The sequence below is a fragment of the Stegostoma tigrinum genome, chromosome 35, assembly GCF_030684315.1.
Source record: "Stegostoma tigrinum isolate sSteTig4 chromosome 35, sSteTig4.hap1, whole genome shotgun sequence".
NCBI classification, from domain to species: domain Eukaryota; kingdom Metazoa; phylum Chordata; class Chondrichthyes; order Orectolobiformes; family Stegostomatidae; genus Stegostoma; species Stegostoma tigrinum.
In genome coordinates, this window is record NC_081388.1 from 5,778,614 (window position 1) to 5,805,337 (window position 26,724).

Below are 26,724 nucleotides of genomic sequence, written 5' to 3' on the forward strand. Positions count from 1 at the left end.
ACACAAAATTTGATGCATTGTGAAAGTATACAATAGGATATAGATAGATTGGCGATTTGGGCACAGAAATGGCAGATGGGGTTTAATCCAGAAAAACATGAGGTGATGCATTGTGGAGGGTCAAATTTAGGTATGAATTATATTATAAATGCAGAACTCTAAGGAACACTAACATTCAGATGGATCTGGACGTGTAGATCCACAGTTCCCTAAAAGTGGCAACACAGGTAGCCAAGGTGGTTAAGAAAGCATATGGCATGCTTGCCTTCATCATTCAGGGCGGGGAGTACAAGAGTTGGAAAAATATGTTGCAGCTACATAAAACCCTTGTTAGGCCGCATTAGGAGTATTGTGTGCAGTTTTGGTCGCCACATTATCAGAAGAATGTGGAACCTTTCGGGACAGTACAGAGAAGGTTCACCAAGATGTTGCCTGGTCTCCAAGGCACTGGCTATGAGAAAAGGTTAAAAAGACTAGAATTATTTTCACTGGAAGGACGGCAGCTGAGAGGAGGCCTGATGGGTGTCCACAAAATTATGAAAGGCATCGGTGGGGTTGATAGTCAGAGGCTTTTTCCCCAGGGTTGAAGTTTCAATTACAAGGAAGCACAGGTTCATGGTTGTGGTGGGGGAGGGCGGGGTGGAGTTTAAGGGAGATGTACGAGGAAAGTTTTTCATGCAGAGAGCGGTAGCAGCCTGGAATGCACTACCAAAAGAGGTGGTGGAAGCAGGCACACTGAAGACATTTAAGAGGCACCTGGATAGGTACATGATTGGGAGGGAATAGAGGGATACAGATCAAAAAGTGATACGTTTGTTTTCAGATTAATTAGGGCATGATGGTTGGCACAGGCATGGAGGGCCAGAGGGCCTGTTCCTCTCATTTGTTCATTTAGAAAGGACCCCAAGAGGCAACATTTTCCACACACAGGGTGATGCGTATATGGATTGAGCTCCTAGAAGAGGTTGGTACATTTAAAAGACATCCGGATGGGTATATGCGTAGAAAGGGTTTAAAGAACATGGGCCAAATGCTGGCAAATGGGATAAGATTTATTTGGAATAATGGTCAGCGTAGATGAGTTGGACCAAAGGGTCTGTTTCTGTGCTATATGACTCTCCAATTGAGCTAGCTCCTGCTTCTTTCTTTATCAGATCTATGATTACTAGATTAACACAGACAAAATGACAGAATTGGATCAAGTGTGGCGAATTGAGAGAGACAATCATTTGATATAACTGACTGTCAAAAAGTTGGTGATGTTAAAAATTGAATATTTACTTGATCTGAATGAAGTCGTAGTGCTGACACTTGATCCCATCACAGTAAATTCTAAAAGCGTACACTCTCCGGAGTATCTACATGGTCTAACATCGATGGCTGTGCCACCTCAAACTCAGACTCGAAGAAGCAATTACAACAGTGCTACAGACCTCAATTCATAAACAAAGACCATGACATGAAACACGAACAGCAGTTCAGAAGCTCACTCCCTGATGAGAGTACAGACCTTACAGCAGAACAGGCACATTTCAATCAACCAATTCAGCACCTGCCAAGTAACAGTACTGGTACAGGCATGATGGACCAAATGGCTTCCTCCTGCTTGATAGCAATCCTTGGAATTCTCCAACCCCCAACCTTTTCCAGTCAGAAGGACAAGGACATCCTGGAATATAGGAATATCACCAGCTGCAAGTTCCCCTCCAAGGCTCTCACCATCCTCACTCAAACATATTCCTCCAGTGTTGCTGGGTTAAAGTCCTGGAATTCCCTCCCTCACATCGTCCCTGCACCACAAGGGCTCACCACCCTCTCAAAAGCCAACTATGGGGATGGACACTAAATGCTGGCCCGTTCATGTCCGGGGAGTGTTCAGTCTTCAGATAATATTGAGCGTCTCCAAATGTAACCCTGTCTTTCTAAGTTCGAAGAAACAATTTCTTTTGTGGCCCGTCCCTAATGATCCTTTGTGTGAGATTGACCAGCCCAGGCATTTCAGAGGGCAGTTAAGGGCCAACACATTGCTGTGGGTTTGGAGTCATATGTAGGCCAGCCCAGGTAAGGAGGGCAGATTTCCTTCCCTAAAACAAACATCAGTGAACCAGGTAGGTTTTTATTAAGCCAGCAATGGTAAGTTTCATTTTTACAGCTAGTCTCAATAATGAGTTTTGTTTTCTTAGAAAAAAGCTTGCTCCAAATTAATCAATTTTATTTTAAAAAATGATCTCACATCCAGAGTACTGTCCTGGCCCTCTAGATTACTAACCTAACGACACTACCTCTACGCCTTTTTCTCACCAGGGCGACTTCCAAATTCGATCTCCAGAATTGTCAAGGTCAGTCTGAGAGATAGAAGCGGCTTGCGTTCCACATCGACCCCGCACCTCCTCCCCACCCCCACCATCCAGCCGAAACTAACAACTGAAGGTAGACTTCACAGAGCGTTTTGATTCTGTGAACGTTTTGGCAGCTTGCACGGAGATGAGTGCACTGTTGCAATCGAGATATTAGTTTCACTCTGTGTGTGTGTGTGTGAGAGAGAGAGCACGTGGTAACTGGGCAGGAATTTCCCAAATATTTAACCTGGATGAATAACCGCTCACCCCACCCCCAAACATCACATTTGTGGCTGGAAACGGTGACTGCACATTTCAGAACGTGCACAGAGAGTGTCTTGCGGGACACGGCACCCATCGTTCGTGACCTGCCTGTCCTCGTCCCCATGGCGCGGAATTCTCTCCCCCCTGTAAAACTTCCTCAGTATGCCAAAGGCTGTCGCACCGGGGCTGGGAAGAATGCAGCCCAGAGGGAACATCCAGACTGAAGCGTGCCTGCGAGTCATTAAGTCCACACACACACACACACACACACACAGTGCCCCCAGCTTCAGACCACGACCCCGCATTTTTAAGCTGCCTGTCTGTACAGATTCAAAAACGTTGAACCACATAAAGACATTAACCCTTGCCGTACTGTAAGAAATACACAAGACTGAGTGGCGGACAGTCGGGATGGACTAGGTAAGTGGAGAGGGATGAATTAATTGATTTGTTCTTGTCACATGTACCTGGCTACACAGTTTAAAAGTAGTTTTGCTTTGCATCCGGTGCAGGCAGATCATACACTAGACCAGAGCGAGGAATGCAATGCAACAGATTTAGAACCGAATCTTTAAAAAGTAGTAATTCGAATTTAAGATTAGATCCGCTGTAGGCAGCTCGCAAAGAGTGGCCATGAATAGGGATGGTTACAGGCAGAAAGGGGCGCTGTAACTGTTCAACATGCTTCATAGACACACGCTGTGTCCTTTCAGACATTGTCCACATTCCCAACAAGGTCGAAACTGCCCTGAAGACCCTCTCAAAATTGCCTGGAATGCGCCGTGACTGAGCTTAAGCCAAAAATCCATGGTTCCATCCCCCGCAACAAATCCATGCTTACCAGAGTGTGTGTGTGTGTGTGTGTGTGTATAAAAGAGAGAGAGTGAGAAAATGTAGGAGTCTGGCGTGCAGGGCACTGCTCGCTGAGACACACACAGAGAAAGAGTTAATACGAAATCCGCTCAGCACTCAATAACCGGCAGCCAGGCATGCTTTATCCTCTCAATCAGAGCCACAGGTTGGGGACAGTGGCTGGAGCTCGATGCCAGGCGCCCTGATGGTCACTCAGCGGGAGTGCAAAAGCATGACTGAGAGATGGAGCCAGTCCTCACTCCCCTTTCCAATGCCCGATTTGTATCACATCGCTGTTCCCCCTACCCTCCCCCACACCCCCCAAGAAACTCAGTGTCCTCAGGCAGACACTACCGGAGGGCGAGGCATCTCTCCCACCAATTCCGGATCAAACTATCCCGACAGAAACTTCCCATCTGCGCAGTCCCAAATGTCACACATACAGAACAAAAACACACTGATTGAGTCATAGACCTGCACAGCACGGAAACAGACCCTTCGGTCCAACACGTCCGTAATGACCACATATCCTAAACTAATCTTAGTCCCACTTGCCAGCATTTGGCCCATATCCCTCTAAACCCTTTCTACCCATGTACCCATCCAGATGCCTTTTAAATGTTGTATTGTACCGGCCTCCATCACATCCTGTGGCAGCTGGTTCCATACACATATCACCCTCTGCGTGAAAATGTTGCCCCTCAGATCCCGTTTGAATCTTTCCCCTCATCTTACACCTACGCCCTCTCATTTTGGGCTCCCCTACCCTGGGGAAAAGACCATGTCTTTGAACCTACCCATGCCCCTCATGATTTTATAACCTTCCGAAAGGGCGCCCTTCCGCCTCCGACGCTTCGGGGAAAATAGCTCCAGCCTTTTCAGCCCTTTCCCTATAGCTCAAACCCTCCAACCCAGGGAATATCCCTTCTTCTGAACAAGGGTCTAGGCCCGAAGCGTCAGCATTCCGGCTCCTCTGATGCTGCTTGGCCTGCTGTGTACATCCAGCTCCACACCTTGTGATCTCTTTCAAGTTTCACACCTTGATGGTGTTCAGATTGACACATTTGTTTGTGTATTAGACATTGTGGAACAGCCAGGATTTAACTGATTTGATGGCCGGAATGGCCCTTTAATAAGGTGTCATTTGCTTGTGATTTGATTAAAAACCGCGACCATCTGACCCCCACATTCAGTGAATTAAAAGTTACCACTGAGTTAATCCCAAAAAAGGCAGGATTTGTTTGTCTCTCTTTGAGCGTATTCCCTACTCTCAGAAATAACATCACATGCCCCATCCTCTGGGCACACAGTGAGAACAGCGATATCAATGGGCAGTTACAACTGTACTCCCCGCTCACACCTACTCCAAACCCAGCTACCTGTTTGCACAAATCCACAAACAAAAAAACCTCTCAAACCCACAAAAAAAGGGAAACTGGGATGCTCTTCGGAGGGACGGTGTAGACGTGATGGGCCGAATGGGCTGCCTCCATACTGTACGGATTCTAGGATATCCGAGGAGAGATGTGTCTACTGTCCATCCACTATCTTATAGGTTACATTTACATAGCACCTTCTTCCAACCTCAGTACACCTCCCAAAGTGTTTTACACCCAATTCAGGGACTATCATTGCAGATTTGCACACAGTTACCTCCTGCAAACACCAGAAATGAAGCAGATTCTTTTTTCCCCGAGTGAACTGTTAGTCAAGGGATTAATACTGGCCTATGCACGGGGGGGGGGGGGGGGGGGGGCGCAGAAAGAGGAAGCGATCCCTTGCGTTTCTTTAAACACGTCCCGGTGAGAGGAGAAACGGTGCGGAGTCGGTGCCTCCAACAGGGCAGCGTTCCCTGGGGAAAGCGGGAAAGACTGGGTTGTGAAACAGGTTGCGAGAGAGAGAGACAGAGACAGACAGACAGAAGTGGGGAAAGAGATAGGGAGAGGAGTAAACTCTCCCATCCTCAGGCTGGTGAGAAGCGAAGCCCCCACCCTCGCCTTTTCGGGGGGGGGGGGGGGTCTCTGTACTACTGCAACAGAGTCTGTGAGGAGCCCAGGGAGAGGTGTCCGCAGGCATACTCAAACCTTGCATTAAGGAAAGGAATAAAACAGGGAGAGAAGTGAAGGGGCACAAAGTATTCAAATCAAATCCCGTCTGCCAGGATACATAGTCTGGAAGGGGGCGGGGGGGCACTGACTCTTGTTCTTAAAGGCTCCCCTGCTGTGTGGCTGACATCAGACGGAAACTAACAGGAGTTTCACCAGGTAACTGCAGGGACCGTTTAAAACGTACAACACCCTCGGTGGTGGGGTGCTGGCTGGCTCCACACAACTCTCACAGATTCAATCAGACTCTCCACCTCTCCCTCCTCTAAATCCCACCGCCCACGGTGGGGGAAGAGTGCTGGAAGGAAGAAGGCGGAGTGCACTTTAAGAGATTTCTTTGACACAAAGGCGAGTGTAGCAACAAAAGAGCCAGGAACTGAACGCGGAAAATTTTCGCCACGCCGTTGGGAGAGATAGAGAAAGGTGTGCGGCAGAAATTCACCCCTTGGTCAGTTTCAATCTGATACATTTCACTCCCTGAAATCAAATTTTGAAAACATTTCTTTCATACCTCCTCGGCTCACAAAGTAAAAACGGAACCATCATCGTCTTCAGGAGGAAAGAGAATCCCGTCCCGCCTCAAACACTGGCATAAGTTTCCCAAAAGTTAGTAAAAAGTTACTCACAATATTCGCTACTACTCCGGCCGCTCGCCCCTCTCTGTACCTTCTGCAGCTCTGTTCCTTCCCCATGTCAATCACAACCACCGCAGCCAATAGGGAGGTATCTCATTAGCATGACAAGCCCCGCCTCTCCATCCCGGTAGTCACGCCCCCTTTGGGTTTCCCAGCCACTCGCGTGCCCCACAACCAACCAGAGGGCAGGCGGTGCTGAGCCCATTTCCTTGGGTCATTGGCACCTCAGACCTATCTCCAACTTGGCCCACACCCACCCACCGACAGAGTGCTGGCGATCTGCTGTCCTGAACAGTCTGGCGAAGGTGGTCCCATTTGGGCCCCCTGCCTCGGACACACACCCCCAGGGAGGGGTCCAATCCAAAATTCAGGACTACGTGCTGAGAGTTGCACTAAAGCTTGGGCAACTGCTGCCAAGGTGCAGTGGGGAAAGACCACTGCCTAGGGTCTTTCTGCTGAAGGTAAATGCGGGCCCGTTCAGTTATTGGACCCTCCCAATACCGTCTGGTTTGTTTGGATAGAGTCAAACTCCAATGTTTGTTTGTTTCTTTGATATGCTACTGTGCAGAACTGAACTGTGTTTGTGTCTATGTAAGTATAAAGATATTTTTCATAAACAAAATATATTTTTGAAATTAAAAGAAGTGGCCCCATTTGGGAACCCAAGGAACTGATGCAACAGAATGTGATTGGATTGGAAGTATGAGGAGACATTCCCTAGTTTAAGGATGAGATTTCAAAAACACTTTTTAATTCTGTTAGTCATTCATGGGATATAGGCATCACTAGCAAGCCCATCCCTAATTGCCCTAGAACTAACTGATTTGTTAGAGAGTAGTTAAGAGCCAAACACATTGCTAAGGGTTTGGAGTCACATGTATTAGACTGGGTGAGGATGGCAGATTTCCCTCCCTAAAGGGCATTAGAAGGGAAGTTCAGGCGGTCAGTATTTTGAATAGGACTAGGGATCAAGACAGCAGGAGATGGGACTTATCAACAAGATAAGTTCAGGGAGGCAGTGAGGGGAAGATGAGGAGAAAGATACAAGTTCACAGCTAAAGCCTGAGGTGGGTGGATAGGTAGTGCTGCCTGATAGGGTGTTCAGCTGGGTGATGTGGGGAAGGGATTACCAGAATACATATGAAGTAGGAGTAGGCCACACAGCGCTGGGATTACAGCACCATGGCTGATCCCATACACTTCTCATATCCCTAAATTCCCAGCCTATCTCAATCAAAAATTGAACTCCATGGTGTCTATGGGAAAGGGTTCCAAAGATTCTCAGCTCTCTGAGTAAAGACATCTCTCCTCATCTCAAACAGCACTTATCCTGACAATGGTGCCACTTACTCTATGGCTAAAGAAAACAGTCTCTCAGTATCTACCCCATTAAGTCCCATTGGAATTTCATATGCTTCAACGAGATTACCTCAGATCCTGCTAAACTCCATACAGTGCAGGCACATTGTACTCGACCTCATCAGTGGGACAACATTCTCACGTCAGGAGCTGATCTTGTGAACCTTCCCACCTCCGAGGCAATACACATATCCTTAGAAACGCAGATGGAAACAGTAAACTGCACCTCAGGGGAGGCCCCACTACAATCCTGATGAGTCGTAGCAAAACTGTGTTTCTCTTGTTCTGCAGTCCCCTTGCAATAAATGTATTTGTGGTACCTGCATCTTGTACAGGTATCCCTCCAAATCCCTTGGAACATCAGCACTTAGCAGTTCTTGAACGTGGGGAACTTTGAAAGATCACGGTCTGTCCTTCCACCATGTTCGTATCCACCTCCTCCCTAGGATGTAGATCACCAACTCCAAGGGATCTGTATGCTGTAATCCCCGTTCATTTCTTTAGTACCTTCTGCTGATAGCGATAGTTTCTCACTTGTTTTAGATCCTTGTTTACTAAATGTATCTGCTTTGTGGTCATCAGATGTGACAACACACAAAGAAACAAATAGGTGGCTCAGTGGTTAGCACTGCTGCCTGGCAGTGCCAGGGACTGGGGTTCAATCCCAGCCTCAGGCGACAGTCTGTGTGGAGTTGGCACATATTCCTTGTGTCACGTGAGTTTCTGCTGGGTGCTCCAGTTTCCTCCCACAGTTCAAAGGTGAGTAATTTAGGGTGGGTTGGCTGTGCTAAATTACCCAGAGTGTCCAGGGATGTGCAGGCTATAGGGTTAGGCATGGGAGATGAAGGGTTATAGGGCAAGGGGTGTTGGTCTGGGTGAGATGCTCTCTGGATGGTTGGTGTGGGCTCAATGGGCCGAAGGGCTTGCTTCCACAATTCTATGATTCTGGATGAATTAGGAGTCAGAGTAACCTGTTTGGCCCTGGCAGTCTACTCCAATAGTTAACCTACAGCCCTCTGACATCCTTGTCATCACCTAACTTTAAAATGATTCATTCTCCCTACTTCCACTGGGGAAGAGAATTCCACAGCTTAATCCTGGGAAAGGGAAAAAAAAACTTCATCTTTGCTTTAAACAGGCGATTCCTTATTTCGAAACAGTGACCCCTAGTTCTAGTTTCTCTCACATGAAAGAACATCCCTTTAGCATCCACCCTATCAAGCCCCCTCAGGATCTTCCATACTTCAGTAACATTACCTTTTGTGCACTGAGCTGGGATTAATTCATGATCTCCTCTGAAAACGGATTAGGTAGTAGTAACCATAATATGCTGACGTTTGGGGCATAGAGCCTCTGATGAAGGGTCTAGGCCCAAAACGTCAGCTTTTGTGCTCCTAAGATGCTGCTTGGCCTGTTGTGTTCACCCAGCTCCACACTTTGTTATCTCGGGTTCTTCAGCATCTGCAGTTCCCATTATCAGTGACCATAATATGATTGAATTTTGAGAGAGAGAATAGAGGGTCTGAGACAATTTCTCAATTTTAAGATAAGCACGCACAATTATATGGACATTTAGGCAAAGCCAACTAAAGTTGATTGTCAAATTAGGGTAAAGGTAAGGTCAGAAAAGATGCAGTGACATTAACAATATTTCTGAACCGCTGAAAAGATACATTCCAACAAATATGAAAAATTCCAAAGGGAAGGCCTATCATTCTTGGTTAATTAAACATTTTAAAATTAGCATCAAACTAAAAGGAAAAGCATATAATTGCGGCAGGTTAAAAGATTGGTCTGATTATAAAATAACAGCAATGAGTGGCCAACGAATGGAAAAAGAGGTGAGAGTGTGAGAGACAGCTAGATAGAAATGTTACAGCAGGAGTTTCTATAAATATTTTAAAAAGGTTAACAACATAAGCATTGATCCAATATGGTGAATCTGGAGAATTCATCATCGAGAAGAAGAAAATGGCAGATGAATGGAACAGGTATTTTGCAATATTTCACAGCGAGGATACAAGTAAGATCTCAGAGGCAGTGATAAATCTGGAAATGGGAGGGAGGAACTCAGGAAAATCAAAGGCCGTAAGATACAGGAGCAGATTTAGGCCATTCAGGCCATCAAGTCTGGTCTACCATTCAATCATGGCTGATATGTTTCTCAACCCCATTCTCTGGCCTTCTCCTAGTAACCCTTGATCCCCTCACGAATCAAGAACCTATCTATGTCTCTTTTAAATACACCAATGACTTAGCTTCCACAGCTCTCTGCAGCAATGAGTTTGAAAGAGTCACCATCCTCTGGCTGAAGAAATTCCTACTCATCTCTGTTTTAAAGCATTGTCCACTCACACTGAGGCTGTGTCCTCAGGTCCTAGTCTCCTACCACTGGAAATATCTTTTTCATCTCGACTCTATCCAGGCCTCTCAGTATTCTATATGTCTCAATCAGATTCCTCCTCATCCTTCTAAACTCCAGAGAAATTGTAGACAATAAATAATTTCCCTTGAGGGATGACAAGTGTCTGGGTTCTTAGGGACTCCATTCCAGGGTCTTAAAAGATGTAGTTGGTGAGATTGTTGATGCATTGGTTTTAATTTTCTAAACCCCTTCGATTCGGGCAAGGCCCCAGAAGATAGAAAATACCAGCCCTTTGTTCAAAAAGGGAGGGAGACAGAAAGCAGGAAACTACAAGCCTGTAGGCTTAACATCTGACATTGGGAATATATTAAGAAGCTGTAATTAACTGAGTTATAACAGGGGAATTGGAGATGTTCAAGGTAATCCACATTCCCACCTATCTGTGATAACCTTTCGCTCCCTCACTGTACAAGAATCTAACCACCTTTGCCTTAAAAATATTCTGCTTCAACCTCCTTTTCAAGAAAAGAGTTCCAAAAACTCACGATCCTCTCTAAAATAACTCCCCCCCCCCCAGTTAAATGGGTGACCCTTCATTTTTGAACATTGATCCCTCGATGTAGATTCTCCCAAAAGCAGAGAATCTTTTCCACATCCTTTCCAGGCCCTCAGGATTTTAGATATTTCAACCAAGTCACCTTTTACCCTTCTGAGCACCAGAAAATACAAGCCCAGCTTGTTCAACCTCTCCTCATAAGACAATCTTCCAAACCCAGATATTAGTCTGGCAAACTTTCTCTAACTCGTATACACCCTTCCTTCAAAATGCAGAACAGAATTGGACACAATACCCCAGATGGGGGTCTCCCTAGTCCTCTGTAGAATTAAAGCTTAACATCCATGCTTCTGTATTTAATTTGCCTCGCATTAAATGATAGTCTTGAAGCTGCTTGGCCTGCTGTGTTCATCCAGCTTCGCACTTTATTATCATAGTCTTGAAGTAGATGTTTTTAATTACTTGCTGTACCTGCGTATTAATATCTTGTGATTCATACACCGAGACTCCTACATCTACAATCTCTCACCATTGAGTAACAGTTTTTACAAAATCCAGGGGTCAATTTTAAAAATCAGGGGATACTTATTTATTGTAGAACGCCCCTACAGTGTGGAAGAAGGCCATTCAGCCCATTGAGTCCACACCAAACTTCTGAACAGCATCCCACCCAGATCCATCCCCCCTTTCCCAATAACCCTACATTTCCCATGGCTAATCCACCTAGGCCATGGGCACTATGGCACAGCAAATCCACCCTAACCTGTACATCTTTGGATTGTGGGAGGAAACTGGAGCAAACCCACGCAGACACAGGGACAATGTCCAACTCCAGATGCATAGTCACCTGAAGCTGGTGTTGAAGCTGGGTCCTTGGTTCTGTGAGGCAGCAGTGCTAACTGCTGAGCCACTGTGCTGCCCTAGGGATGATTCAATACAGAATTGTTTTCTCACATTCCTGTTCCCATTTCTTACTGAACTTTTTCATTCTTCAAAAGTCCAATGGATGCAGACCCAACCTGTCCAAACCTGTCTTTAAGATGACATTCAAAAAATCAGTGAAACTCCTCTGAATGGCTTCTAACTGACATTACATTTTTTAAAATTAAATGAAAATCTATAACAGAGTATTCCTGATAAGATCTCACCAATGCCCTGTAAAGCCATAGCATCATTTCCCTGTATTTATAGTCCCGTAAATGACAACATTCAATTTGTAATCCTAATCATTTGTTGACCTGACATACTACCACTTAATGATTCATGTACCAGGAAACTCAGATCCCTGCGATAACACGGTGTAGAGCTGGATGAACACAGCAGGCCAAGCAGCATCTCAGGAGCAGGAAGGCTGACATTTCGGGTCGAGACCCTTCATCAGAAAAGACCTTTCTTCAGATCCCTGTATTGTGTTTTGCAATCTCTCTCCATTTAAATAGCACACTGTCTTTATATTCATCCTGCCAAAGTGGACAAGTTCATATTTTCCTATCTATCAGTTTTCTGGACCACTCCCTTATCCTATCTATATCTGTTTGCATATATATTCCCATTCCTCTTCACATTAAAGTGTTCCCGATCTAATGTTACCTTCCCAGAGATTTGGAAAATTTAAAATAATGTATCCACTGTCGCAACAAACATTTCTCTTAAGATCTTACAAGGAAGTAAATTAAGATCTGGGCAGTATGATGGCTCAGTGATTAGCACTGCTGACTCACAGCAGTAGGGACCCAGGTTCGATTCCAGCCTTGGGTGACTGTGTGGAGTTTGCACATTCTCCCCATGTCTGAGCAGGTTTCCTCTGGGCGCTCTGGTTTCTTCTCACAGTCTAAGGATGTGTAAGTTAGGGTGGATCAGCTGTGCTAAATTGCATGTAGTGCCCAAGGATGTGCAGGCTAGGTGGGTTAGATATGGGAAATGCAAGGTTACAGTTATAGCGTGGGAGCGATTTCCGACCCAGTGACAGTGAAAGAATGGCAACATATTCCCAAGTCAGGATTGTGTGTGGTTTATTGTTGATCCGCAGGCAGTGGTGTTCCCATGTGTCTTTGCTTGCCGAGGGGGTGATGTCACAATTTGGAAGACACTTTTGAAGGAGGCTTGATGAGTTCTGGTGAAAGATGATGGAGTTGGTGATGTCAAACACCAATGAAGGGAGTGGATTATTACCACGGTGGGTAGCTTGCTGATAAGCAGCTGCTTTGCCCTGGATGGTGTTGAGCTTCTTGAGTGTTGTTGGGGCTGTACCCATCCAGGGCAAGTGGGGAGTATTCCATCACACTCCTGACTTGTGCTTGTAGATGGTGGGCAGGCTTTTGGGTGTCAAGAGGTGAGTTACTTGCTAGCCTCTGCCCTGCTCTTGTAAACACAGTATTTACATGGCAGGTCCAGTTCAGTTTCTAGTCATTGATTATTCCCACTACGTCGGTAGTGGTGGATTTCAGTGATGGTAAAGCTACACATCCCTCTCTACATCAATGGAACTGAGATGGAGGTTTATGAAAGCATCAAGTTCCTAGGTATGACAATCACCAACAATCTGTCCTGGACCACCCACATTGATGCATTGGTAAAGAAGGCGTGACAACGCGTCTCCTTCCTCGGGAGGCTAAGGAAATTCAGAATGTCCATACAGACTGTTACTAACTTCTACAGATGCACCACTATTCTATCTAGAGGCATCACGGCTTGGTATAGCAACTACTCTGCCCAGGACCATAAGAAGCTACAGAAAGTTGTGAACGCAGCCTAGTCCATCTCACAAACCAACCTTCCAATCATTAGGCTTGGGGACCGCTTTGCAGAACACCTCCATTCAGTTCGCAACAAACAACTGCACCTCCCAGTTGTGAACCATTTTAACTCCCCCTCCCATTCCTCAGATGACATGTCCATCATGGGCCTCCTGCAGTGCCACAATGATGCCACCCAAAGGTTGCAGGAACAGCAACTCCTATTCCGCTTGGGAACCCTGCAGCCCAATGGTATCAATGTGGACTTCACAAGCTTCAAAATCTCCCCTTCCCTCACCGCATCCCAAAACCAGCCCAGCCTGTCTCCGCTTCCCTAACCTGTTCTTCCTCTCACCCATCCCTTCCTCCCACCTCAAGCCTCATTTCCTACCTACAACCTCATCCCGCCTCCTTGATCTGTCCCTTTTCCCTGGACTGACCTATCCCCTACCTCCCCACCTATACTCTCCTCTCCACCTATCTTCTGTTCTTTCCTTCTTTGGTCCATCTCCCCCTCTCTCCTTATTTATTCCAGTTCCCTCTCCCCATCCCCCTCTCTGAGGGGTTTAGGCCCGAAACGTCAGCTTTTGTGCTCCTGAGATGCTGCTTGGCCCGCTGTGTTCATCCAGCTTCACACTTTGTTATCTTCCAATCATTAACTTCATCTACACTTTTCAGTGCCTCGGGAAGGCAGTTAACATCATCAAACACCCCTCCCACCCTGGAGATAATCTCTTTCATCAGGCAGAAGGTACAAAAGTTTGAACACACTCACCAACAGCTTCAAGAACAGCTTCTTCCCTGCTGTTATTAGACTGCTGAATGGACCTCCCAAATTTTAAAATTATATTGTATTCCTCGCTCTGTTCTATCACCCTGATGCACTTTGTGTGGGATGGTCTGTCTGTGCGGCACACTAAACTCCTCACTGTCCCTAGGTACATGTGACAGTAACAAATCAAATCGAAAGAAGAATGTCAAGGGGGCGATAGTTAAATTGTCTGTATTGTTGGAGATGGTTCTGCATGTCACTTGTGCTTTATCTCTGTTCCTAGATTCTTTGGGTAGTTTCCATATATCCTTGGGTAAAGCCCTTGGGATCTGCCAATTGTAATTATCAAAGAATAGGATTGTCATTTATTGTCATTTGTACAAAATACAGAGAAAAGTGTTTACGGTGCTGTACCACAGCACCTATATAAATAACAGAAGGCATGGATAAAGAGAGAAATGTTTAAGACAGTTCAATTCCTGGCTCCTGGGGTTTGGGAACAGAAGGTACTACTGCAAGAGCACCAGGCCAGGTCGCTGTGGAATACCCAACCAGGGATTACCACCGGAGCAGGCCATCGGAATACAGGGTCACAAGTGTCCGCAAGATCCCAATGCTGCCCCAAAGACCCACCTGATCCTGGGAAGGAAGACGTTGCAAAAGCTGCCCAGGGGAATCCCAGGATAGCGGATACCAGGCCAAAACCATCGCTTTTGTGGTATCCCACTCGAATGATTGATGACAGCAAGTGACACCTGGTTTAATATGGGCCACCCTCCGAGTTATCTACCTCACCCAGATCTGGCCGCTTTTCCTGCACCGCTAGGTTGCCATTCCTTCAGGTCCCCACCTCATTAAGCTCTGCAATCTCCTTCCTACCTGCTCGACATCACTGCCTTTCCTCCTTTTAAGATGCTGTCAGTCCTCAAGTGCTCCTGGTGTGACCCGTTTGCAAATTTTGCCTGAAATGTTCTGTTTGAGAAGGGCCTGTGGGGCACTTTACTGTGTTAAAGGCGCCACCTAAATGCAGCTTGTTGTTTGAGCCAGGCCACGGCTCCTTTCGATCCATTGGAGGCTGGCATGCTGATACGTCTGGATCAGTCTGACCTCTAGCTACCTCAGACAGACCGAGAATCCAAACTTCACATGTTCAAGTCACGTGCAATGAACAAATGAAGAGGTGATCAAAGGGAACACTGGGTCGCCACGCGAGAGCCCGGGCACTGACACTGCATTGCCTATAAATTTTTGCCAGTTCTGCTGGAATATGGGACAGTTCAATTTGCCCTACTCTCCCATGTGCTCCTTCCCAGCCCCTTCTGGGCTGCAAACCTCAAACATTGGCCAGTGGGAGTGACTCTGAAGGGCATTGCCCTCAAGCCCAATCCTGCCCAGGTATTTGGGGAATGTGGATGGGCAATAAGACAGCAGAGGTCAGTTAGGAGAGGGGAGTGAACGTCTAAAACCTCTCCCTCTCTCAAGCACAAAAGATATTGAGGGCAGTGAGATAGTCAATTGAAAATTTATAAACCTACTTTGATAAGTAAGGATAGGGTCATGGATATGTGGATCGAGGGATAAGATACCAAACACAGGGTTTAATTGGATGGTGGATTAGGCTGGACAGGGCTGAATGATATCCTCCTTTTCCTGTAGAGAGAATGGGGGCGGAGAGGGGGCATGCTGGTCAGAGACATTTGCAGAGCACTAGGAGTGAGCGATGGCACACTCATTGACACACTGACTGAGACACTGTCACGCTCACTGAGACACTGTCACGCTCACTGACACTCACTGAAACACACGCGTTAAGACACTTGCTAGCACACTCTGTCACACTCGCTGGGTGCTGCTGCACTCTGCTCTGTAACATCATTCCTGGCCGAGCTTTTGCAAACAAACCCTTTTCCAACACAAACAGGGGAAGCCGTCCAGGAGCCAGCAACTCCGAAACGATGGGGACTAATTCATCCGTCGCTCGAGTTCATTGCCGGCTGTGCTGCTTAAAAGGGCAATGAACAGCAACGTGGGCCCCATCTTCAAAACCAACCTGACAGAAAAGTTTTTATTCTTCAGTCCTGAGGAACTTTACAGCCAATTCGTTTTCCTTTCTGTGTAACGTTGCAATGTAGGAAACACGAGCCAATCTGTGCACAAGCTACCCAGCAAAAAAAATGCAACGAGTAGATAACCCCATTTCACTCGAGTGATAAATACTTGTTGAGAAAACAGTCCTTCATCTAAACCAAGATAATAAAATGTGAGGCTGGATGAACACAGCAGGCCAAGCAGCATCTCAGGAACACAAAAGCTGACGTTTCGGGCCTAGACCCTTCATCAGCTTTTGTGCTCCTGAGATGCTGCTTGGCCTGCTGTGTTCATCCAGCCTCACATTTTATTATCACTGACTCATACGCGGGACAGTTTAATTAACCCAAGCTCAAACAGTTTCGACGTTGTACATAGCAGGCATTAGTATGTTGAGCAGTTTTATTTTACCGCTCTGTCTGACATCCCCCTTTTGAAGGACAGGGGCCGGTTCTGCGTAGGTTGTGGGATTCACCCCTGCCCCTACTCCCCAGGGCAGGATCAGGGTCTGGGCGGAGGAGAGAGTCGCTGCGGAGCTGGCTTTGGATAAGAGGTCCAGGAGCCAGAACCCAGCCGCAAGCTTGTTATTTCCTGTCAGGGAGGCAGTGGTAAAGGTACATTTAGTCGCAGAACACAAATGCAGCAATGTTTCACCGAGACAGAGCGAAAAGGGAAAACACACGCGGGTCTGTAGCAGGAGCCCTGCTTGGAAAGCATTTACCGGTCAGTAGGACTGGCTGGGGGAAGGGAAAGAGGAGCAAAGGCAGTCTGTCCCCCTGACTGTTCCTTTCCTGCTTTAATCCAGCCTCCCGTCTCATTCCCAGGCCAACAGGTCTGGGGAAACGAGACATTCCATGTCCAGGGGTGTGCAGGTTAGGGGGATTGGCCCGGCTAAATTATCTGTACTCTCACTGTTCAGTGAGTTAGCCATGAGAAATGCAGGGTGGGGTCAGGCTGGGCGGGATACTTTTCGGAGGGTCCGTGCAGACTCAGTGGGCTGAATGTCCACTTTCCACACCATCAGGATTCTGTGGTTCTACATATGAACTGTGCCTCCAATTCACTGTTTGCAGTTTTGAGATCTATGTTGGATAACACTTCACTTCTGCTGGAGCTGGGTCTGGAAGAGTTAATACTGAAGAGCGCCTTAAGCTCCACCCACAATGGGGATGTCATACGGATTTGTGAGCAAAACAATTTAGGATCTGGAAGCAGTGAGAGCTAACATTTAATCTCACACAAAGTCTCTGTAAACATGGTGATCATATCAATATAACTGTAACTAACCTCCCACAACTGTATCTTCATAATAACCGGAGTCCTCTAGCTAGACCCAGGGAGTGGATATCTGCCTCCCACATTAGATCAGCAGGTTCTCAACCATCCTGCAGTAAGAGAGTGGTGACAGGATATTTCACTGTGAGCTGCAGTTCCTATAGAGCACTGAACTGGCCCTGCCTGGACATCAGGAGTGTGTCCTCTCTCACAGACATGCAGGGAGGCAATGGCCTTGTGTGTTATCACTGGACTGCCAATCTAGAGACCCAGGTAATGTTCTGGGGGCCTGAGTTGGAATCCTGCCATGACAGCTGGTGGAATTTGAATTCATTAGAAAATAATCTGGAATTAAGAGTCGAATTGCCAATTGTCAGGGAGAGAAGAAAATCCATTTGGTTCATTAATGCTGTTTAGGGAAGGAAACTGCCATCCTTACCCAGTCTGGCCTATGTGTGACTCCAGACCCACAGCAATGTGGTTGGCTCTTAACAGCTCTCTGGGCAATTAGGGATGGGCAATAAATGCTGGCCCAGACAGCAACACCCACACTCCATGAATGAAAAATAAATGCCCTTCATATGTAATTACTCCGGGATTTAAACACAGGAGCAGCTCCAGCTGCACAGCTGTATTTTTAAATGTGCCTTATTGTACATTCCTCTACTGGATCAGCCTGAGAATGTTACAGTGAGCTGAGCTGAGGTTTCTGTTACTAACCCCAAGTGAGCCCTTACAGCTCATTCTCTAAATAACGTGACTCCTACCATCACCAGCACTCCCCCACCCCTCAACCCTGGCCCACTAGCATTCACAGTCAAGTTTAATGTCTTCTGTTGGTTTTGGGTTTTGAAGAATCTGTTTTCCCTCTCTGCAGAACCAAGACGCTCAGTGAGAATGGCAGGACAGAAGAGGGGCATTGGGCCCATCGAGTTCCTGCTGGTTTGAGGTACAGCCGTGCAGCCTAATCCCACTTCCCAGCTCTTGCAGCTTATGGTGTCTCAAGTACACGGAAGGTTCCTTCCTTTATCACCCCTTACAGGCAGTGAATCCCTGATATCTGACCATCCTCTGGGTTAAAAGGCTACTCCTCAGCTCCCTGTCTCATCCATCCCTCAGCACACTTTCACCCATCATTCTCTAAACAGGGTTAGGGTTAACCTGAATCCTACAGCCCGAGAGGCTCTGTCTGCATCTAGAGGCAGGGGCAGATGGAGAATTGCTCTTTAAGAGGGCCAGCATGAAAATGATGGTTTGTGTGGTCTTCTGTGATAGATCAATAAATCTGCTTTAAACTGACGACACTTGATTATTGCCCTCTATGCCAGAAACATTCCAGTTTCTGTTTCTTCACAGTTTTATACACCTCAGTTAAATCTCCCACCAGTTCCAATGCAGACAAGCCCCACTGAACCACCCTTTTCCTCATCGCTAATGCTAGTCATCCCTGGTGAAAACTTGTGTAAAATCTTTTCTGTAACCTCTCTGGTGTGATCGCATCCTTCCTGTAGTGAGGTGTTCACAACAAGATTTTTAGAGTAGATTTGTAGCGTGGGTTCACGAACACTTGGTGAACTTACTGGGAACTTGCTGGCTGACACACGTTCTGCACACAGTGTACCTTTCCCCTCTTTATAAGCAGTGCAGACAAAGAGCACATTGAAAGTGTCAGTACCACTCCTCCACAGTGCCACAAATCCACTGACTGCACGACACCAGAGGCTAGGGCCTGGATCGTGGAAACCAGCTACCGTTGTGGTCAGTCCACCCGGTCTCACTTCTTGAAGCCTCAACTTAGTCAATGTCTCGGTGATTCATTCAGTTGTCATTTCTTGAGCATTTCCAAGGCTGACCTTTTTTTTCCCCAGGAGTTGATGAAAAGGTGCCAGGATGTAGGCCAGGTAATGTACGAACTTTCTGTAATAATTTCCCAGCCCAAGGAACCAAAGCTCCTGGGAGCCAGCACACCTTTGGTCCTCTAACAGATATAAGCAGGATTTGTCGACTCTGTACGCTAGGTAGACCACTCAGGGAGCCTGGCACACACACAATTTTATCCCTTCTTAGGCATACGTCTGCCTTTGAAAAGCAGCTTGGTATCAGCTTGTTGTTTGTGGGACACAGACAGAGTCAGATACCCAGCCTCATAGACACATACATGCAGAGTGAGGTGCACAGTTTTACACACACGCACAACGAAAACCAGACACGTTCACACACAAAGACACACTTGGAAAGACATATACAAGCATAGAAATGTACACGCGAGATGTATAGCACAGGAACTACCCTTCAGTCCAATTGGTCCATGCCAACCAGATAGCCTACATAAATCTAGTCCCACTTTCCAGCATTTGGCCCATATCCCACTAAACCCTTCCTATTCATGTCCCCATCCAGATGCCTTTTAAATGTTGTAATTGTACCAGCCTCCACCACTTTCTCTGGCAGCTCATTCTATACACACACCACCCTCTGTGTGAAAAGGTTTGCCCCTCAGGTCCCATTTAAATCTTTCCCCTCTCACTTTAAACCTATGCCCTCTAGTTTTGGACTCCCCCACCCTGGGATAAAGACCTTTTCTATTTCCCCTATTCTTCAAAAAAAATCGGTAGAGCTGCGGATGCTGTAGATCGGAAATAAAAACAAAGTTGCTGGAAAAGCTCAGCAGGTCTGGTTGCATTTGTGAAGGAAAGTACAGAGTTAACGTTTCGGGTCCGGTGACCCTTCCTCAGAACAGGACCTGAAATGTTATCTCTGTTTTTTCCTTCACAGATGCTGTCAGACCTGCTGAGTTTTTGCAGCAACTTTGTTTTTGTTACTCTATCCATGCCCCTCATGATTTTGTAAACCTCTATATGGTTACCCCTCAGCCACCGAAACTCCAGGGAAAACAGCCCCAGTCTACACAGCCCCACCCTACAGCTCAAACCCTCCAAACCTGGCAACATTCTTGTAAATCTCTTCCGAACCCTTGAAAGTTTCACAATATGCTTTCTATAGCAGGGACACCAGTATTCCAAAAGTGACCTAATCAATGTCCTGTAGAGCAGCAACAATGACCTCCCAACTCCTATACTCAATACATTGACCAATAAAGGAAAGGTACCAACCGCCTTCTTCACTATCCTGCCTACCTGCGACTCCACTTTCAAGGAACTATGAACCTGCATTCCAAGGTCTCTTTGAAAGGAATGAGCTACTTCCAATCTTATCGAACAGTCTAACTGTGCAATAAGGTACAAAACTGTTTTCGTGGCTGTATTTACCTTTCTATAGTTCATGCATCCAGTTTAGGAACTAACAAAACCAGCAGCCTGAATTCCATTCAGTCAAGTAATTTTCCAGTATGTGCTGAACTTTCGTTTCCAACTTGTTTTCAGGGCTCAATGAATAAAGATACTGTTTTATCAGGTGCTCACTGTCCTGTATCTACATTATGCCTACCCAATGCAGGACATCCAGGCCACTTCACACTTTCTCAGTAATTTTACAACATCCTCCTGCAGTTCCTTCTGTCAATATGAGAGCCCAGTGTGTAACTGTCCCAGTATTCCCGTGTTTGCTAATTCAATTGTAGGAGGCTTGCTTTGAGAACTGTCATATCCTCCCCCTACCTCACTCCTATTCTCTCTGTCATTCTAATTTTTGTCTCCTGACTCACCACTTCCGTACAATGATGTCTTTTCAACATGTACATGGACTGCAGTAGTTCAAGAAGGCACCTCACTATCATCTTCTCAAGGGGCAATTAGGGACGGGCAATAAATGCTGGCCATGTCCCATGAGTGAATGAAAAAAGAGTATCAGGAGTATCTGTCAGCTAAGTCATTTTACTAATCCTTGGAGTTACTTTGTAAGGATTACAGAATTGTGTTTTCAAATATTCACCTTCCAAAGGCATTAACACCAGTTCTAAAAAAAAGGGCCACTGGACTTGGAACGTTAACTCTGCTTTCTCTCCACTGATACTGCCAGACTCACTGAGTTTCTCCAGCAATTTCTGTTTTGGCACCAATGCCAGTATTTCACCTCCTACCTGAGATGTTCTCATCGCTGAATATCTATCTGCTTTTTCTTTCACCTCACTTGTGGAACTTTCGAATGATCTTGCGCTCCACTGCACGCTCCTGAGAGTCTTCCCAGAAACATGGACACATAATCCAACATTGAGAATTCATCTTTTTGTTTTAATAACTTTTCTCTGATCAATTTTAACAACTGAAGTCCTGTGATGACCATTCTGCCCATCATATCTGTATAATGGGACCACTGATCTCATGGCCAAAGATCAATGGACAAAACCCATTGGATTCATTTGGGGAATCTCTGGTAGTAAATAATATGGAATCTAGTCCCTTACCCCAGTCCTCTGACAGAGTCCCTTAATTGTGGTTTAGAGAGTCTGATGACATCTCTTTAGAGCTCTGTTTGTTAATGGATCATCATATGCAGTTGATGTCAGTTGTTTTGGACCCAAATTGTCATCTGTATGGAATGAGCTGCCAGAGGAAGTGGTGGAGGCTGGTACAATTACAACATTTAAAAGGCATCTAGATGGGTATATGAATAGGAAGGGCTTAGAGGGATATGGGCCAAATATTGGCAAATGGAACCAGTTTAACTTAGGACATCTGGTCAGCATGGATGGATTGGACTGTTTCCATGCTGCATATCTCTATGGCTCTACAACTCTACTGAAGGAGTAACATCAAGGGATAAGACGAAACCTGTTTTTATTACATCAAATGACGTATATCTCGTTATGGCATTTGGTTTAAAGAATGTCCCAGCTACATTCCAAAGGTTAAAGAATCAGGCCACAGCAGAGTAAGGCATGTGGCCAGAAGGAGGGAGACCAGAGTAGGACTGAGACAGAGTAACTGGGAATTTGAGTTAATATGGGAATTTGGGGCATGGGGGGAAAGAGGTGCTTTATTTAATGTTTACTCCAAAAGCCAAGCCCATGACACCATTGAGCAGCTCCATATGTTTGAAAGTGAGACCAGATCCAAGCCTAATTTCCTCTCCCATTTACCTCTCAGTCAACAGACTTTATTTCTTGGAGTGAACCTGATTTAAAGCACCCCACCCCACCCTGAACTGCCACATTCACTTAAATTCTCACTTACTGTGTCTCCACCTTACTCCCTTCATTCATTCTGAAGTACATGATTAGCTGTGCCTTTCATGCATTCATTACACAAAAAAACATGTGAAGGTCATGATGCCCAAGACTCATCCTTCCCGCAGATTGTATTCCCATCTGATCCTGTCGGGGGTGGGGGGGGCGTGGTGGCGTCAAAAATCAACCACAAAACAAATCCTACACCTTCCACCTGCACACACCTGAGGTTGTCCTCTATTCCGCCAACAAGAATTGCCAATTCAAGCTGCCGATGTGACAAGAGAAAATCACATTCACAACTATTTGTGAACACAAAACACATGAAACCTCCAAAGGTCACAGAATCCCTACCACGTGGAAACAGGGTCATTCAGCTCACTGAGACCACACTAATCCTCCACAAAGCATCCCACTCAGACCCATCCTCCTACCCAATAACCCTGCATTTCCCATGGCTAACCTGCCCAGCCTGCTCATCCCTGGACACTATGGGTAATTCAGCATGGCCAATCCACCTGACCTGCGCGCTTTTTGGACCATAGTAGGAAACGCATGCAGACACAGACAGAACGTGTAGATTCTGCACAGTCACCCGAGGGGGTAATTGAACCCAGGTCCCTGGTGCTGTGAGGCAGCAGTGCTAACCACTGAGCCAATGGGCCTCCCTGGCTTTAGGCATCCTTCCAACTCCAAGGGAGCTACAGTACAGGATACAGCCAAATGGTTACAGGAGCTCAAATCTTCAAGGGAATTGTTTAATTCATCTGTGGGATGTGGGTGTCACTGACTGGTTCAGCATTTATTGCCCATCCCTAGTTGCCCCTTGAGAAGGTGCTGGTGAGCTGCCTTCTTGAGCCACTGCAGTCCACCTGCTGGTAGGTTGAGCCACAATGCCCTTAGGGAGGGAATTCCAGGATTTTGACCCTGCTTCCACACGGTAGGGATTCTGTGACTTTTGAAGGTTTCATGTGCTTTGTGTTCACAAATAGTTGTGAATGTGATTTGCTCTTGACGCTTTGGGAGGTTGAAGGAACGGTGATTTATTTCCAAGTCAGGATGGTGAGTGGCTTGGAGGGGAACCTGGAGGTGATGGTGTTCCCATGTATCCATTGCCCTTGTCCTTGTAGATGGAAGTGATCATGGGTTTGGAAGGCGCTGTCTGGGGATCTTTGGTGAATTTCTGCAGTTATCTTGTAGATAGTACACACTGCTGCCACTGAGCGTCGGTGGTGGAGGGAGTGAATGTCTGTGGATGTAGCGCCAAGCAAAGCAGGGGCTGCTTCATCCTGGATGGCGTCAAGCTTCTTCAATGTTATTGGAGATACATCCATTCACGCAAATGGGGAGTATTCCATCACACTCCCGACTTGTGTCTTGTAGATGGTGGACAGGCTTTGGGGAGTCAAGTGGTGAGTTACTTGCCACAGTATTCCTTGCTTCTGACCTGCTCTTGTAGCCACTGTGTTTATGTGGTGCGTCCAGTTGAATTTCTGGTCAATGATAACCCCCAGGATGTTGATATTGGGGGATTCAGTGATGACAGCACCATTGAATGTCTAGGGGCAGTGGTTAGATTGTCTCGTATTGGTGATAGTCATAGCCTGGCATTTGTGTGGCGTGAATGTCACTTGCCACTTGTCAGTCCCAAGCCTGGATATTGTCCAGATCACGTTGCATTTGAACACAGACTACTTCAGTATCTGAGGGGTCACAAATGGTGCTGGACATTGTGTAATCATTGGCAAACATCCCCATTTCTGACCTTATGATGTAAGGAAGGTCATTGATGAAGCAGCTGAAGATAGTTGGGCTGAAGACACTACCCTGAGGAACTCCTGCAGAGATGTCCTGGAGCTGAGATGACTGACCTCCACCAACCATGGCCATCTTCCTATGTGTCAGGTATAACTCCAACTTCTGAAGCATTCGCTCCCTGATACCCATTGATTCCAGTTTTGCTGGGGCTCCTTGATGCCACACTTGGCAGCCTTAATGACAAGGGCTATCACTCTCACCTCACCTCTGGAATTCAGTTCTTTTGTCCATGTTTGAACCATTTCCCACCTTAAAAAGCTTACCTCGAGCGGGAGCGGTCTTCATTTATTTGGGCAGCGGCTGAACCCCATTCCACCCGCCCTCCTCCTCTAACCAAAAAAAAGACTGTGGTGTGTAGATAAGGTAAGGCTTTTTCTGTTTCACGTTTCTTTATATATATCGTGTGATTGCCAAAAACCTTTTGGCTCCTTTTTCATTTATCTAAGTTAAGTTTAATAATGTCAGGAGATCTCACACCCGTGTTGTGCTCCTCTTGCTCAATGTGGAAGCTCAGGGACATGGCTGATGTCCCTGACCCCTTCACCTGCAGGAAGTGTGTCCAGCTGCAGCTCTTGTTAGACCGCATGACGGCTCTGGAGCTGCGGATGGACTCACTTTGGAGCTTATGCGATGGTGAGGGGGTCGTGGACAGCACGTTTAGCAAGTTGGTCACACTGCAGATTAGGATTGCTGAGGGAGAAAAGGAATGGGTGACCAAAAGGCAGAGGAAAAGCAGGAAGGCAGTGCAGGTGTCCCCTGCAGTCATCTCCCTCCAAAACAGGGATTCCATTTTGAATACTGTTGGGGGAGATGGCTCACCAGGGGAAGGCAGCAGAAGCCAGGTTCATGGCACCGTGGCTGGCTCTGCTGTATAGAAGGTCAGGAAAAAGAGTGGAAGGGCGATAGTTATTGGGGATTCAATTGTAAGGGGAGTAGATAGGTGGTTCTGTGGTCGAAAACGGGGCTCCCAAATGGTATGTTGCCTCCCAGGTGCACGGGTCAGGGATGTCTCCGATCGGCTGCAGAACATTCTGAAGGGGGAGGACCAACAGCCAGTTGTCGTGGTGCATATAGGCACCAACGATAAAGGTAGAAAACGGGATGAGGTCCTACAAGCACAATTTAGGGAGTTAGGAGCCAAGTTAAAAAGTAGGGCCTCAAAGGTAGTAATCTGAGGATTGCTACAAGTACCACGTGCGAGTCAGTGCAGAAATGAAAGAATAGCCAGGATGAATGCGTGGCTTGAGAGATGGTGTAGGAGGGAGGGATTCAGATTTTTGGGACATTGGAACCGGTTCTGGGGAAGGTGGGACTATTACAAATTGGACGGTCTACAACTGAACCGGACTGAAACCAATGTCCTTGGGGGTGCTTTTGCTAATGCTGTGGGGGAGGGTTTAAACTAATGTGGCAGGGGGATGGGAACCAAATATTGGACAGAAAAGAGGTAGAAACGAAAGCCTGTAGGGAACTAGACAATGGAGTCAGTGTGACTAAAGGGAATAGTAGTCGGGGAGCAGATGATGAACACAAAGGGACAGGTGGTCTGAGGTGCATTTGTTTTAATGCGAGAAGTGTAGTAGATAAGGCAGATGAGCTTAGGGCTTGGATCAGTACCTGGATGTATGATGTTATTGCTATTACTGAGACTTGGTTGAGGGAAGGGCATGATTGGCAACTAGTTGTCCCAGGATATCGATGCTTCAGGCGGGATAGAGAGGGAGGTAAAAGGGGTGGAGGAGTTGCAGTACTGGTCAAAGACGATATCACAGCCGCACTGAAGGAGGGCCCCATGGAGGACTCAAGCAGTGAGGCAATATGGGTAGAACTCAGAAATAGGAAGGATGCAGTAACAATGTTGGGGCTGTACTACAGGCCGCCCAACAGCGAGCGTGAGATAGAGGTACAAATATGTAAACAGATAATGGAACGGTGTAGGAGAAACAGGGTGGTGGTGATGGGAGATTTTAATTTTCCCAACATTGACTGGGATTCACTCAGTGTTAGGGGTCAAGATGGAGCGGAATTTGTAAGGTGTGTCCAGGAGGGTTTTCTAGAGCAGTATGTATGTAGTCCAACTCGGGAAAGTGCCATACTGGACCTGGTGCTGGGGAATGAACCCGGCCAGGTGGTTGATATTACAGTAGGGGACTACTTTGGAAATAGCGACCACAATTCTGTAAGTTTTACAATACTCAGGGGCAAGGATGGGAGTGGTCCTAAAGGAAAAGTACTAAACTGGGGAAAGGCCGACCATACCAAGATTCGGCAGGATCTGAGGAATGTAGATTGGGAGAAACTGTTTGAAGGTAAATCCACATTTGATACGTGTGAGGCTTTTAAGGAGAGGTTGATTAGCGTGCAGGAGAGACATGTTCCTGTGAAAATGAGGAATAGAAATGGCAAGATTAGGGAGTCATGGATGACAGGTGAAAT

The 26,724-nt window shown here is 46.5% G+C and overlaps 1 protein-coding gene across 2 annotated transcripts in view; it reads right to left on the minus strand.

Annotated features, from left to right (window-relative positions):
- The window catches only part of lpar2a (lysophosphatidic acid receptor 2a), a 57,592-nt gene extending 51,333 nt beyond the window's left edge, over window positions 1–6,259 (minus strand). Inside the window, exon 1 of one of the 2 annotated variants that reach the window (XM_048522021.1) lies at window positions 6,187–6,259. The gene's annotated coding sequence lies outside the window, so the exon portion shown is untranslated. The other variant, XM_048522022.1, reaches the window with a different exon arrangement.
- Between the last annotated feature and the right edge of the window lie 20,465 nt (window positions 6,260–26,724).